The sequence below is a fragment of the Acomys minous genome (assembly GCF_964271855.1).
Source record: "Acomys minous genome assembly, chromosome: 12".
NCBI classification, from domain to species: domain Eukaryota; kingdom Metazoa; phylum Chordata; class Mammalia; order Rodentia; family Muridae; genus Acomys; species Acomys minous.
The window spans coordinates 50,630,727-50,644,960 of NC_140493.1; positions in this window are offsets into that span (position 1 = coordinate 50,630,727).

Sequence of the window (14,234 nt, forward strand, 5' to 3'; positions counted from 1 at the left end):
TCTTGGTATTTTATTATCTCATGTTAAGATAGTGAGAGTTGCCAGTCTTCTCTGTGATTAATTGTATTGCTTTGATCATGTTATTCCATCTCTCACCCTGACAATGTCATGTTTAGTTGTATTCCATGACTCCCAAAAAAAAACTTATCTCTTCTCAGTGGTTAAATTAGATGTGATAGGACAGAGCATCCTGTTTCTTCATCACATTTCTTCAGAATGCTGGATCCCTGATATTTGAATATTGAATTTGTAGAATTTATATCCACAGATATGATATCTTATGCCAGAAGGACAAAAAGAAACATTTTTATGTAAAAGAAGAGATACAATACAGGGGAGATATAGCAGATCTAGAATTTTATAAACAGTCTGATGAATAAGATTTCACATCTGCCCGCAGAAAGGCAGTCCTGAGATCACATTAGAAAAACCATGTGTAATTAGCTATATTAAACTTCCTGATTTTATAGTTTCTTATATTTCACACACTGAAATTTTAGTTTTAGATGATGTCTTGAAAAACAGAAATGGTATGCAAGCCAGCTAGTATCCCACCAAATAAGCACCCTGTGGTGTTTTCCATAGTAACAACTACTGTGCATGTCTGTCCCCTCGGATCTACTCCAATACAGTCACAAAAAAAAAAAAAACACTTTATTCATTCACAGGTCTTCAGGAAGAGCATTCCTCCTTTTTCCCACATCACATATGAACTATAGAGTTGAGTATGAGTGGCAACAGGCAGCTTAATTATTTCAGCTAGGAAACACAACATGGCTATGGAAGTTAGTTTTCTACATTGAAACATGATAGATTTACAGCATTTATATTTAACCAATTCTACAACCAGGAAAGTTCCGGATCCTTTGTGTTACTTGCTACTGATGGAGCAAAAATAAACAGATATAGGCTTTCTTTGAGTGACTCAATAACTGTTAAAATTACATTTTTGCCAATTATTAAATTCTTAATTAGAAGTAATGGAATGTATTGTTATTTGGAAAATGGTGAAAAAATGCTATGATCAAGAAAAGCACCCACTAAATATTTGTAAAATTGCAAAAAGTTCAGACGCCATAGCATTCACATTTGGCTTTAGAGAAGAACATAGGCCAGCAAGTAAAACCTAAAATTAAATCAACAACAAAAAGTGAGTTGATGGCTGAATAAACTAAGACTTGGAGAGCATCAAGGGGAGGCATGTGCTCTGCTGGAACACATTCTCTACAGCTGAGAAGGGCCTGCTGTACCATCAGAAACAGTGTGAGATTTTGAAGTGGTTCAACAAATACAGAACATTCCTAGAATCACAAAACAAGTAATTAAATAAAAATAAGATGGACCGTGCATATTCTGAGGTGAAAACATGTTGGGACATTAGAATGTGTAGTTCATGCAGATTAGTGACTTCAGCAGTGGAGATGCATATGGCTCATAGAGTTTCCAGGTAAGTGTCAGACACTGTGGAAGGTTCCAGCATATATAGAGATTAAGGATCCCACTTCTGTACTCACTTTCACGTGGACATAATAAATACAAGCCAACTCCTTCCTATGCATGATCACTTTCTTGTCTATAGATTTCTTCTCAATGCAAGTGTCAACAGGTAACATGGTCTAAGTTACTGTAGGCCATCCAGGATTTTACTATGTCAAAAACTGCTGTTTTTACTTGGTTCCTGTAAGATTATAGTAAATATAGTTAAATGTCCCTGTGAAGAAGCAAGTCTAGGCATATTTGTTTTCTAGTAGGAAGACTGGACTTCAGAAGAGTTGGCGTCTTCATTTAAGGTGTCACGGTTGATATATTTCAGAACTTTGTCCTCATTTTAAGTATCTACTTCAAAATAGATACTCAAAATCTGCTACCACTGCATCAATGCTGAGCCATCTCTTAGGGATGGCAGACTTCCAACATAGAAAAATGATTTATTGTTCAAAATTCACAATTGTGACTTGCCAATCAGTCTATAAATAAATTTAAAAAGATATTGGTCTAACTACCCAAAGCAAGATATGACTATAGCAAAGGAGATTTTTCAGTGTGGCTTTATAAGTGTTTTCTGTATGCTATCTACCATTACTGACTACTTTTCAACTCATACTCTCTCAGAATATCAGACGAGAGTATAAATCCTGATATATCTGTCAGATCTACACTGGAGCAATGAAGCTGAAAGACATTAAATTCTTTTTTTTCCTGCCTTCTATCTTCACTTGGGCCATCACTTGACTATCCCCGGCTTGATTTAACGGAATATTGCATTAGGAATCCACAGGCCAGAGTACTTGAAGCTCAGTAAATGCTATGAATGGCGGCAGGTCTATGATGAATTAGACAAATGAAACACTTCAGTCTGAAGTTAAACCTGTCTAAACCTACATGGCGAGGAAGGAGACAGCATCTGGAGATTCACTGAGGTTTTGTTTAAAAAATGGGAGGAAACAGGGGAAGGGCTAACAATCAAGATGTAATATGAACAAATTAATAAAAAATATTAAAAATAAATAAATAAATAAAAGATATTGACTCCTAAAAAAAACAAAAACAAAAAAACGTCAGCAGCTTATGTAATGACGAAGGAGGAAAGGTTCCTGAAACTATCCAGATCTCAACCTAACAGCTAGCTACCATCACATGTAAGCTGTCCACCAATCCTGTGGCTCAATTTATTTTGAAGAAAAAAGAGAAAAAGTAAATGTCAACTTCTGAATATCATGGTGATAAAATGAAATAATTGTTTCGAAGTGCCTAGTTTAACAAAACAGTTGTTAAAAATTGTCTGTTGAATAGAAGAGCACCATGTCATTACATTGTGGTATCACTTGTACATTATATAATACCACAGAAAGTACTAACAACAAAGTACCAATTGAGGTTGATTTGGGCATACCAAAAGACTGGTGGGCAGAGAGGACAAGAAGAAACCTAGAAAACTATAGCACAAAGTCAGCAAAGGAGACTATTCTGTAGTGCTAGAAATAGAGGACTCTCCAGTCAGCGAGGCACTCTTTTGACATTTAATAACTGAAAGACCTTGGTTGAGATACTGTTTAAGCCTAAATGGTCTTATATTTTTTTCTTTGTTTTTTCAGTGTATTATTCTGTGAGGGCTTCACAAGTGAATATAACATGTGGCATACATTTTGGTTATTTTTCTCCTGAATTGCATTCTCTCATTCCTCTGATACTCTGGCTAAAACACTTCTTTCCTATACATCCCCTCATGCTTTTATGTCCGTGTTCTTGTCTGTTTGGTGTTAACCACTGAGTTGGTATTGCTTGTATAAGCATGGGTGGGAAGTTATTTACTGTTACACACAGCTTGAAGCTACAAGACTGGAGTAAGGGACACACCGTTTATCAGAGATCGGAATCTTCTAATGGTTCCTTGGGGAGGAGCCTAATGTGTCCTTCCTCCATCTGTGATGCAAACTTGGAAAGCCCTATCTCCTCTGGGTCTTGGGTAGATAAACACACATGAAATGAGCTCATGATTATGACTTCCATATTATGTCCTGCAGTCAGCATTTTTCTGCATATTTTCTGTCCCCTCTCTGATGATATTCCCTGAACCCTGAAGGGAGTGCTACAACTGTGTTATTTAGAATGATTCTCACTGCTTTAAACAGTTATGAATGACCTCATTCAATGCTACCTTCCACCCAGCTAAACATCTTTGTTGAAAGCAAACCAAGTAGGGCAGACTAACCTGGACCATGAGAAAAGAGATGAGGAATGAAAACAAGACAGGTACTTTGAACCAAGTCAGGTGGCCCAGGCCAAGAAGCCAAGTTATATAGGTATCCATCTGGGAAAGTGTAAGCAGAAGCTCGGCCCCTGGGAGAAAGAGGTTTAGAGGGGGCAGGGAGAGAAGTGCTTGGAGATTGCCTGGCACTAAGTGATGCTGGGAGAGCTGGAAAGAGCAACAGATACTGAGTAACATTTGTTCTCAATTAAGATCTAACAAAGATAACGAATCAGAAGTCAAGAAAGTGTGTCTGTGTGTGTGTGTGTTAAACAAACATAAATTAAAATCAATGGAAATGGAAAACAACCTGTGTGCTGTTTACATCACTATATGGCAGACATTAAAAGCACAACCAGTAACATAGGTAACCCTTATTATCACTAACTATCATGCTATACCCGCACCTGATCACAATAATTCCTATTTTTATCCTCAAAGCACCATGGCTTCTGTCTTATACGGTGGCTAAGTTCCCAAAAAATTCATTTTCTTGGAAAACTGTTGGAAACCTTTGAGGTTTCCCATGACGTGATCTCAGAATCATACAATTTCTTCTGTTGGCTGAGCATATCTGCAAGGCCAACTGGACAAATAAGGGGATAAATGTTATGCACAGTCTTTCAGTGGAAATGTGAGGAACAAATTCTCAGCTTTCTGTAGCTACTCAAAGAGAGCAAAAAAGTCAGTGAAGACTGATAGGGGCAGGGTAGCAGTCATACACATACACAGAAATCCCAGGGTGGGTGGTCTAACCAACATAAGTGTATGCCTCAACAAATGGGGAAAGGACACTTCTGACATTTCCGTATCACAGAAGGCTGTTTTCAGTGAGAACGCTTCTCAGAACTGTGAACTTTTTAAAATTAATTTATTCATATTACATCTCAGTTGTTAGCCCATCCCTTGTATCCTCCCATTCCTCCCTCCCTCTCATTTTACCCTTACTCCCCTCCCTAACTATGGCAACAGCCAAGGAAAAAATAGGCAGTAAACCTCGAACCCCTACTCAGACTAGCCGATGGACAGGACATTCTCGACTGTTGAGTGGAGAAGGAAATCTAACTTTCACACAAACTCTGGTGCCCCATATTTGAACATGTCCCTTGGATGGAGATGCCTGGTGGCACTCAGAGGAAGGATAATAGGTCACCAAGGAGAGACTTGATACCCTATGAGCATATACAGGGGGAGGAGGTCCCCCTCAGAACTGTGAACTTTTAACCAGGTTTCATGTGGCTGTTTCTTTCCTAGTGCACCTAGACACAGAAAACTTTCTCTACCTCTCTCCCTCATACAAAATTAAAACGTCAACCATTCTTCCATGTGTAGCCTTAACTGTATCTGAAAGACAGCCTCGGTGTCCTGTCACAACTTTAGGATGAGAATTTATTCTGAGAACCAATCAAACCAAAGGGAAAAAAATAGAGGAAAAAAAAGCTCAGCAGATCCACAGAACAACTATCACCCACTGAGGAGGCCTAGTTAAAGGAGCCTAGCCAACTCCATGCCTTTAGTTTCTTGTTAGTTCAGAACAGGCCTCAGCCTTCATTCCTTAGAAATAACCTCAGCAGTTATGAGAAATACTGCAGAAAATGGGCAGCCAATCAGAGATGGCCTAGCCATTTGGCCAGAAGAAGATAAGATTGCTTAAGGCTGATTTACTGCTGGTCTGAAAATCTCTTGTCTTATGATTGACTCATGACACTAAGATTGCCATCACGTTTTTCAATTTGAATGCTTCAGTAATGTTAAAGATTGCCTAACCCCCTTTGGGATTTCCTGGGATGTCTTTAAAAAGAGCCTGTGAACTCACCTCTGGGTCTCCGCTCTGTCTAAATGGTGACTTCAGCATGCTGGATTTCTGAAGAATGAACTCTTGAATGCTTTCATACTATTTTAGTCTATGGTCTTCTTCACTCAGGACCCTAACAACACAACCATGCATGGACCTGTGTCTCTCACCAGAGTTCTTCAATAATCAGAATGCATAAATTCTATTTTGCTGTGTATATGCCTATTTTGATCAGAGTTGAATATCTGTAATTTAAAAAAATGTAATTGGCTCCTGATCGATAGAGATAGCCTTTTTAGTTTGTTTGTTTCCTGACAATATACAGACTGACAGAGATAAACTAGAGCTTTATCAGAAAGATTGAGACCTCTGCCACAGACCTGTAGACAGGAAATGATGTCCACGAGCTGCTAGAATCTGAAGACTAACAAAACTGTGAAAATTACCTCTTCTGTGGGTAGCTGGGAGCTAATTAGAAAGAGGGTATGAACTTTTAAATTTACCCTGGAGAATCTTAAAGGCACCAGTCAGCCCCTGATCACAGTTGGCTCATAATGCCTTCTGGAACATAGGACAGATGCTACTGGACTGAAAGCCTCTCAGTTGATTATAAATGCATTTATTCACAAGAGTGATTATAGTCAATTTCCTCTTTCTGAAAGAAAAAGGAATGGTCAGAGAATCAAAGCAGTTTTCCTTTGCATCCTAGAGTACAATAGTGGCCTTGACAATAAAGATCTGGTCTCCTCTTTAACACAAGCATGGTGTTTTGTGTATTTTAGAAAGCAACAACTGCCTTTATTATAACCCTGCCCTGCCTCTGATTACTCCCTTCAAAGGAAGGGCACGCAGGGTGAGTCAGCAGCCCCAACTAGTGCAAGGCACGGAGGGAAATAAGGGAGTGTCTTCCAACAGCAAAGGTGACCTGAGGTTGCCAAAGGTATGACTGCAAGAATAGTTGCTCATTAATCCCTGTCCAGCGGGTCACAGGCCCCTCTGTCAACCACAACGTGTGGCTGTGTACCTAACGGTGTGCGCTCAGCCGGGATATTAAGGCACAGAGAGCAATACATCTCTCACCACTCCCCTTCTGCCCCTTCTGAATGCATTAGCTCAGCACCCTACACTGATTGCAGAGGAGAGTGTGCTGTGTGGGAAGAATGGCATAGAACGAAATGGAAGTCGTGGGGGAGAAATGAGGACAGCGTACTTTTTTCATTAAGTTAAAGAAGAAAGAGGTTGTTGGGTAAATCAATACTCTTGAAACTTTGAAGAAAAAAGTTATTTAAATATATGTATGATAGATATGTTCTCTTTTAAGGACAATTGCTTAATACAACATATAAAAAGATACTACCTTTTTACAAAAGCTCTAATCACAATGTCCATTACTTTGTTAACACAAAATCTCTTCCCTTTACTTCATATGAATATAAATATAAACACGAATATATGAGAAATAGAATGTGAAACACGATATAAATGTGAATAAGCTTAATATGTACATTCCTAAATGCCAGTTGTCATAGTTGAAGTGACCCATGTATTTGTGCCCTGTATTGTGTTGCTCTTTGCAAATTCTGACCCAGAAATCTGCAGTTAGATAACTTGGGCTGTAAGAGAAATTATATGAGCTGAACACATACAACTTTGATAAACTCTGCTTATTTTAATAAGAACTTGAATTTGTTGACATCTTAGGGGAGTTGAGACACTTCAGAGTTGGGTGTGCAAAAGCAGATGAGCTTCGTGCTTTCAGCTAGTATCAACGGACTGCATTCCTAATTCCAAGTCTTCCTTTATCTACACTGCATGGCTGCATCTTTGCTTAATGAGCTCGAGTTTTGATATATCCTGGCCTCATCAATGTTCAGTGCCTGGAATTTGATATTGATATAATTTTTAAATGGTTTTTCTGAATTTGCAGTAGAACACCCATGGACCTACATAGTTTTGATGGAATACTAATATACTTCGAACACCACTGAGGTCTCAGATATTTCTGAGATGTGTGACAATTACAAACACCTGCTATCAGTTATTGTCTCATGTATATTTGGGCTTTCAACATAGCAGTCCAATTGCTTCAAGCAAAATTCATTCTCTGCAAAAGACACTAGAGGATGCCATGAAACCCTTCTGAAGATGATGAGCTGCTAGCCTTTTGACTAGCACGGAGCCTTTCAGGTATTAGTACACCTACAAGTAAGGCAAGCCCTATGAGAATGCCAACTCGCACTCATTTTAATGTGCAGGGCAAGCATGTCCACAATTCTAATAAGATGGTTGGCATAGCAAGTGATAAACACCTTCCATAGTGACTTCGCCAGCCTCCCACTAGTGGAGCCTTTTAGTCAGCATCTGGATTCTATGCCCTGGCCCTTGGCACAATCAGTCTCTGTCAATGAAGCCCACACCAGAGACTGGCCAGCCTCGTTTCTTGAATGAGATTCACACTGGTGCTGAATTCTGTTGCTTCTGCCTGAAGCTTAGGAGTGAATTAATGTTTCTTCCTGATAAAGACACAAAAACTTCCCAGGGCTTCAAAGGTCAAGATAGGCCTAGAATGTGCAATACTTGCTTTCTTTTGTGGCTAAAACATACACAAATCAGAATTTATTTAAAATGATAAATTCAATTCACTCAAAAATTATTATTTAAACCCATTTGTTATTATTATGTAAACTAGAAATATGAATTCTAGTGCTTGTACATAATAACGGAAAGTTTTATCTATAATCTTGCTATTTAAAAGACCATGGCTTAGTAGAATTTTCCTTTTAGTCATTCTCTTGTGTCCATGGTGGACTTTATTCATAATTTCTACAGTGATGTCCAGAAGCTCTAAAATTTCTGTAAAACACTGCTTATCCACAGTTGATTTTTTATTTTCCACATGTGTGCTTTGCTTGTACGCATCATACCATGTGCATACCTTGTTCCTTGGCCATCAGAGTATCTAAAACTGGATTTTTCATCAGTTGTTAGACACTATGTGGGGGCTGGTGATGGGACTCAGATTCTCTTCAATAGCATTAGGTGCTCTTAAGTAATGAGCCATTACTCCCACCACTATTATCTATTCTTTGGAAACGTATATATGGCTACATAAACTAATTTACCATAAATTAGTTGACTATTTTATTTGTGAGCTTTTCTACCTGAAATTATATCACTGATTTATGAATTTTTACACTTAAAAATAAAAGTGTGCATACAATACTTGTATTAGAACCTCATTCTATATCAATTAGATGCAAGTATACTGATTAGAAAATAGTGACGTACTCCACTCTATATACATATATATTATACAATAAATTTGACTTGCCATTTTTTAATACTCAAAATATTAATTTCATTCTACTATATATATATAACGTATCTTCTTTCAATCTGATTTTCATTCAGTAGTTTTTAATGGCCAAATTTATGTCCTATCTTAGAAATCATGCTTTAACAAAAAACCTCTTATACTATGAGAACTCAGAATAACAAAAGTAAAATAATTGAAATAATTATCCCTTCCAAGCCCTTAGTTTAAAAAAAGTATCACCTCTAGATTAGTTCCCTAGGTTAGTCATACTTCACCATCTTTCTCTGCTGCCCACGGCTTGATTAAAACACAAGAATGTAATTATCTATTAATTTGGAGTCTCAGCTGATTAAAATAGAAAGAACCGGCACAGGTCACAGGTTATCACAGTGCATAATTAATTGTCCAACATCATCTTAATCAACATCTCTTCAGTTTGAGCATCCTGCATTGCTTAGACAGGAAGGAGGAGGAGAGATGTGCGATTTAATCAACTATGCCTGAGTTCTCCGAAATGGATCTGGGGAGGAGGCAGTTGTTGGTTATTAGAGCAGGAGCTGAAGTGTTTCAGCCTACAGCGACGGGCTGTGCGTTATCAAGCTTGTAAGATACAAAGTGCATTATTGAACACAAGGCTTCCAACATGAGACTCCATGGCAGTTGATTAATAAATGGAAGTATCAGATCTGGAAAGAAAAGCTGTGCACATGTGAAAGTAATCCAGCCTGTTATGAATCACTGGCCTCAAACAGCCATTGATTTCTTCCAATGGTAGATTTGCTGTGCTATAAGCAACACATATTAAATTATAGAATCTGTCCTTTCCTAAAACAATCATAGTAATGTGACCTGTCATGTTTTTTATAAAGATGCAATAGGTCAAATCACACAATAGCTCATGCTGTATGTTTCTGGGAATGTCTGTCCTTGTAGAGCCAATGTTGGATCTTACTAGTGCTCTGAAACAGAGCACACATATTCCACAGTGAGGCAGAAAATCGTTGTTCATTTTCACTGTATTTAAGCAGCAGAACCTTACACAGTAAAGTAGAGACTAGGGTCCTCTTTTGAAGATGTAGGAACTAAGATCCATGGTAAAAGTCCAAGTATCCAACTTTGAACCTGCATCCCTTAGGTTTCAAGAAGTGCTGGCCACAGGGTGCAGTATGCTACCATTGCATTCTCTCCTCTGCTGGGGAATCATTTAATATTCTTTCTCCTTGATTCCTTAGCCTCTTCTCTTTTCTACTTTAAATTTGCAATGTGCTATACAGAACATTAGCTAGAGTCTAAATTCAAAGTCTGAACAGTTTGAAGGGTTTGTTCTTGAAGCAAATGGATGGTTTCCCCTTTTGTTTGATCTAACTTTTCTTATTATTTTTTATTTTTAAAACATTATACAATATATTTTGATCATGGTTCCTCTCTTATAACTCCTCACAGATCTATCCACCCAACTTTATGTTATTTATGTAAGTTAAAATACATAGATTCATACATGCTTACATACATACGCACACATACATATATACATATACATACAAATAAAAGATTAAAAAAGAAAACTACCAAAACAAAATTAAAAAGAACTCAAAATAAACCATTGAGTTTGTTTTGTGGTTATCAACTACTTTGGGATAGGGTCTGTCCTGGACTGTGTTTGATACACCTAATGACAATTCATTGCCAGAAACTGATTTTCCCTTTTCCTGCAGGTAATAGTTGCAAATAGTTTTGTTTGTTCATTTGTTTGTTTGCCTGTTTGTTCATTTTGTTTTGTTTTGCTTTTGGTTACAAGTGGGATCCTGTGCCTATTAACTCTTCTCAATGTTTGGAATCCATGTAGCCTGAGCATGTGCCTCTCATGTGTGTTGGCACAAGGGTTAATTTCATGTATGTCTCAGTCTTGTTTCTGGGGGTTCTCCGGGAGTTAGTCTAATGTCTGGCTCTTACCATCTTTCTGCATGGATCTCTGAGTCTTGAGTGGAGGAATTTGATGAAGACATTCCATTTAGGACTAAGGATTCCAAAGACTTCCACTCTGTACATTTTCTAGTTGTTGGTTCTTTTGTGTTATTTCTCCTTTAAAGCGTCTCTGAGGAGGGTTGAGAGGCATGGATCTATGGGTCTAGCAGTATACCATTGTACGTTGGATTATTGCTATTTCTCTGTGAATCTTTCTAAGTATGGGTAATTTTGGGGGGACACTTTGAAATTTTCTAAAATGGAAAGCCCATTTTGAGCATCATCAATATATAGAAAATTCACAGAAGGTACGCAATATACATATATTGAACATAAGCCTGCTAAGAGTGAGGACCTTATCACTTAAGAGGACTGTCAATTTAAATGTCTGGTATAAATAAGCTAGGGTCATTTGGCTCTGTTACTCTGGGTTGAGAAATGTATGTCAGCCACTGTTACAGGTTTCATACTTAGAGGCACTCCTATTAGGCTCCTTTGTTGAAAGTTCCCACACTTAGAACATGAGACTTCACTCATATCAAAGGCTGCTGTGTTAACATCTGAACTAGTGTTAGCTTGTGTCATGAGAATTTGAGAAATGGTGACTGTTTTTGGATTATCAAGAGCACTTCTATAGTTGATATAAAAGAGCTGGGTTTTGATTTCTACTGTTATATGAAATTTACATCACTGGAGTCTTCTGTGATCCTACTATTTATCCGGCAGATACATAACCTTCTGTCAATCTAACTAAAACTATTTTGACCCCACATATGCAAATGTATGAAATGCAAAGATTCCATCCCCAAGACATGATCATTATATATTCAGAAGAGTTTCAGTAAGTTAACGTCTTAAACACTGCATGTCACCAGACAGTGGTGTCCCACACTTTTAATACCTCTGAACTTGGATGGAAGAGACAGGCAGATCTCTGAGTTCAAGGTGAATCTAACCTACAGAGCTAATTGCATGACAGCCAGGTCTATACAGAGAAACACTGCCCAGAAACAACTAGAAGAACAACAAAGAAAGAAATAAAACCCTGAGTTAGTTCTCTGAAGTCAGAGGTCTTGTTTTGGTTTCTTTTCTGTGGCTGCGTGGCCTTTGTAAGCACATTCTACATCTGTTTGCTCAGAACTTTGTGTGCAATCTCTCAACACCATATTCTAAGTTTAGTATACAAATTAAATGCGAGAAGTGGCAAGGAGTTTCCAACAATATCACTTATGACCCTTTTCATAGTAACTTATTTTAAAACTATTTTAATTAGGTCCAAGCTCAGATTACACTTGTTTGTATGTGGCCTTGGAAATCCAGGAAGCTAGACTTTATATATCAGTTTTGTCGACTTTACTCTGATTTCAGCAGTTCTCAGATTCTGTGGCTATGAGTGATTTAAAACCTTTTCCTTTCCTACCCTAATGGTCTCCATCCATAGATACTTCTAAAAAAAATGTCTAAGCCAAGGATATTCTCCCACAAGCGTTTACACATAAGCGTAACCCCCCAGTAGTCTAGCCAATGGTCATGGAAAAAGATCTAAGAGTCAGTCCAAACAGAAGGGGTAAATTAAATAAGCAGATGATGAAATAATACCTCAGAGGCTGGAGTCAGGCAAGTGCCATTGGACTGCATCGTTTTCTGCTTCATTGTACACATGTGTGATTAAGAAATCAATTACTTTAAAAATATGGATTTTATACATGTCTTTTACTATTATCTATAAGCTAAATAAGGACAGAAACTCTTTTTTTTTGTTCTTTTTTTAATTTTATTTTTTTATTGATTTATTCTTGTTACACCTCAATGGTTATCCCATCCCTTGTATCCTCCCATTCTTCCCTCCTTCCCATTTTCCCCTTATTCCCCTCCCCTATGACTGTTCCTGAGGGGGATTACCTCCCCCTGTATATGCTCATAGAGTATCAAGTCTCTTCTCGGTAACCTGGAAACTCTTAATACTTGATCCATCACTCCATTCCTTTCCTCTGAGAATACAGATGTGTTGCATGCAATTGACAGCTGTGAATTTTGATTGATTTAATGAACAAAATCTGATAAGAGTTCGCTGATTTAAGAGAAATTACACAGGATATTTACTCTTTCCTCAGGAGAGATGGTGTCTACATGATCTTTTTTGTACATCCCATTTCCTAAATAAGATCAGGATAAGACACTATGTGCCATGGGAAAGAAAGCTAAGAAAAGACCAGGGACATGGTGATACAGGAGACTATCCATTACTTTCAGTGCTAGATAGAATCTAGTTTGTCCTTAAAATAAAGTGTCATTCGGTTTAGATTGGGCTGGTTTTGGGAATCCCAGTCTGAACTCAGTAGTTCAATCCTTTCAGATCTATTCTGAGAGTAAATCAGACAATGTCTATAAAGCACAGTTTAACTCTGAGAAAGCAGCTTTTTATGGGAACTAGGAAAAAACAGTAATATATGGTTTTTTTTACTTTTATTTCTGTGCTTGATTCTTATATTTTTATTTACACATTTTACACATTTATTTCTATCTTTTTTTGGTATATGTCTGACTGAGTACATGTATGTGCACCATGTGCATGCATTACTCATAGCAGCCACAAGAGTTGGATCTTTTGAAAGCATAACATATCAAAGATGAACATATAGCTTTCTACCCAGGATGGATTTGTTTTTCTGGTGGCATTAGTTTTGCCACAGGCCTGCCTGTCCTTAACTTGGGAAGTCCAGGTTAAATCCATCTATACTTTGTACCACCTGGAAACTCTCGTCATCTAATTTTCATGTTATTACAAATCTTCTGTTGAAAGCTTTAAAATATGAGACAACCTAGAACAAATAGGTTCAGACCTTCAGAATGATTCTAGTCACCACAAAGCCTAGTGTCATGGTTTGAATAAGTAGTAGCCCTATAGACACCTGTGTTTGAATGCTTAGCCCAAATGGTGGTCTGGTTCAGAAAGAATAGGAGGTGTGGCTTTATTGAAGGCATGTGACTAGGGTGGGCTTTGAGGTTTCAAATAACCACACCATTTGCAGTTTGCTCTCTTTCTGTTTCTGCCTTCTACTTGCCAATTAAGAAATAAGCTCTCCTAGTAAGCGGAGACTTTCTTGGGACATGCTCCTTGGGCTAGTGTCCAGATAGGTATAAGTGAGTATATACCATTTGACTCTTTCTGCTTCTGGGTTAACTCATTCATTATGATCATTTCTAGTTCAATCCATTTGCCCACAAATTTTGGTGCCCCATATTTGACCATGTCCCCTGGATGAGCAGGCCTGGTGGCACTCAGAGGAAGGATAGTAGGCTACCAAGAAGAGACTTGATACCCTATAAGCGTAAACAGGGGGAAGAGGTCCCCCCTCAGTCACAGTTATAGTGAAGGGAGTAAATGGAAAATGGGAGGGAGGGAGGAA